The following is a 2,834-nucleotide window of genomic DNA, read 5'->3' as shown; positions in this document are numbered from 1 at the left end:
CACAAATGGAACGAATATGGCGGACATCGCTGGAACGATGGTGTCTGCGGAGGGAGAAAACGCTTGGGCATCCAGCGGCGACTTTTATGTGAGAGCGGACCGAAGACCGGGACTTAATTATATGCCGCCACTGAGGACGTCGGGAGTGGCGCCGCACTGGCGTAAAAAGTCAATACCTAGCATGATGTCGTGGCGAAAGAGCACCGTGAATTCGGTTCGGAGCACGTGGCCAACTCTCACTACATTTACAAAACAAATGCCAAGCGGAACCGATGATTCTCCACCCTACACCACGGAATATGACAGCGCTACCCCCACCGAAGATTATTTTATGACCGAGACGGTTCTTGAAAGCTAAACTCATCACGAACACTGTGGCACCAGTGTCCACTAAGACCATGACGCAAATACCGTGCACTAACACTTCATGGCGGTTCTTTAACCTAATGATGGGCAGAGGAATTGGCAATCGATGAACCTGCGACTGCACCTCCATCAGCCGCACACGCTGGTTTACCGGTGGGGAACGACGTCGGGGAGAAGGCGAGTGGCGAGAGCGTTGCGGGGGTGGAGTCAGGCTTCGGTGGGAGGCAGGGGTCGTTGCGGGGGGGGGGGGGGGGGGGGTGCGTTAACCGGATGGGCGCTGAGATGATGTAAAGATAAGGTCACGAGCAGGCGCATTGGAACTCGGGCGAGGGTTGGACGGTTCGACCATTGGCGCTGGTAGCGGGAAATATGCCCCCGGCGACGGCAAAATCTGGATATGTGACCGATCAGGCCACATCGGTAACAAACTGATAGACCGCGAGGGCACTCGGATTAACACTCCTCGCAGCCAGTGCCGAATCGGCCATTGCACTACTGCTGCCGCTGATGGCGTTGCGGACGAGCTGGCGCACTAGGGTAGGCTCATGTAATCGATGCAAGTTTAACAGGTAGGGGAGTAACTGTATGAAGAAAAGTATCTTTTAAAGGGGCCTGTCAACATTTATTTGATGTGTTTCTTTCCATCTTATTCGGAGACCTCCGAGGTATTAGGGCCTGTGAAACAGGAAAGTGGTGTCAGCTTCGTAGAGAGCCATAGTTCTACGCAAGGTCACTAAGCTTTGCATGTATTTGGATGGTGATGAGATAGGCACTTGAGGGCGCTTTCCCTGGATCCACAAAATCCCAGGTATAGCGCGAGTGCTCTAAGGTTTAATGGGTCACCCGCAGACTTGACTATTGTTCGCAAAGCATGAAGGCAGAAATGTGATTGAGTATCACATGTAGAGCATTATCTGGCATAGCTCGCGCGGAAGCAAGCAGACGGCGAGTACACATGATCGGCGACCGCGATGAAAGGCTGGTTGACAAGACGGGATCTACGCGTCCTGTACCTGCGCGCGTGCATCGCCTTTCAGCCTGTTGACATTAGGGCACGCTGGGAGCTGCAGCGGAGCTTTCAGTAGTGCGGCTCGGCCGATAGTTTCATTTCCTTCCAATATTAGAGCGCCTTGCGGAGAATGGTGAGCGCTAATAGGTCGCGACGCGGCCAGATCATTTTCACGAAAAGGCAAACATTTCTACAGCGAAATTCTTGCTTTGCGTTTCAGTACTTGGCGTGCGTCGAAGAAGCTTTTTTTAGGGCGTCAGTTTTTTTCCCAAGGGAAGTAATTTTCCGCCTAGACCACCTGTGCATTCACGCGATCTCTTTTGCTCTTTTCATGTCGACGCCAGGGCACGACTCGAATAGACTCCCTTTTCACGCTTGTTTTCTCTTTCTCAACTTTTATTTCTGTTTAGGATCGATAAGGAGGCTTTGTTTATTATCATGCAGGTCTTAAAATGGCCCTTTAATAATTTCCTCGCTTCGGTTCCTCGACGACTGCGACAGTCTCGCTCGGAGGGCTAGTTGTACCCCATGGTAGAGACCATTTATCAGCTCCTCTGGGCGCCGTCTGCTTAGCCTCTCGAACGCATGCGCTGGCAGAGCGCCACTGCACTGTTAGAGTAGCGTCCTGATTAAGCTCTTTCTCGGGAACTGGTGTTTCAGTAGCAGATGCTTTCTTTGCGCACGCTAGGAGAGGTACAAAGGCTGCGTGTGGAATCGTAGTTGAGGCGTCTGCGCTTCGCCACATACACCGGAAGGCGCAAGACCTTCCAGGAAGCAAAATTTTTAACCCCTGAGTGATTTTGTTGGCATCCAGATGGCGCTCACCTTCGTGGCAGTGCACGTTAGGAGGGCGACCACGGTAGAAGTTGTCTTTTGCATTCACTCCTCCGTGTAGCAGCGTTCGGAACAAGGCTCTGTCCATATTGCGTGTTCTTGGTGAGGGGCTTTAATTATTCAAGGCTTGTCTCTGAATCATTTGGGAGTCGTTCCGGCGCCCCACTCGCGTCCCCCTGACTCCAAACTACCGACAAAAGAGCGGCCTGCTCTGGGGCTGCACGGCGCTGCAATTCTGGCGCATAACTGAGCGCCAAGGGATGGCCACACTAGCCCCATTTTTTCCCCCCGAAAAATTGCGCGCTTCGTTCTCGGCGCACGGGCGCAAGGCAACAATTTAGAGCGAGCAGTTGCTGTGCGGCGAGAAGCAGAATTTATTGCTGCTGTTACGTACTCGAGCGAGAGCAGCTCCAGCGCCAGGGTCACTTTTCGCCGCTCCTGCAGCACAGGTGCGCGTACAACGGCCACCGCGCGAATTGCTCTTATCCTGGGATGGCGCTCAAACGGGGCCACGTTTCAGAAATAAGAGGACGCGCGACGCTCTTGCGCCTCGATGGGCTGCCTGAGAATGCGGTCGCACCAGGCTGGCAGCTTGTTTGCGTAATAAAGGAGCATTGCTGAGCCA

This window comes from Amblyomma americanum, chromosome 1 (genome assembly GCF_052857255.1).
Source record: "Amblyomma americanum isolate KBUSLIRL-KWMA chromosome 1, ASM5285725v1, whole genome shotgun sequence".
Lineage (NCBI taxonomy): Eukaryota > Metazoa > Arthropoda > Arachnida > Ixodida > Ixodidae > Amblyomma > Amblyomma americanum.
Note: the sequence above shows the minus strand (reverse complement) of the source record.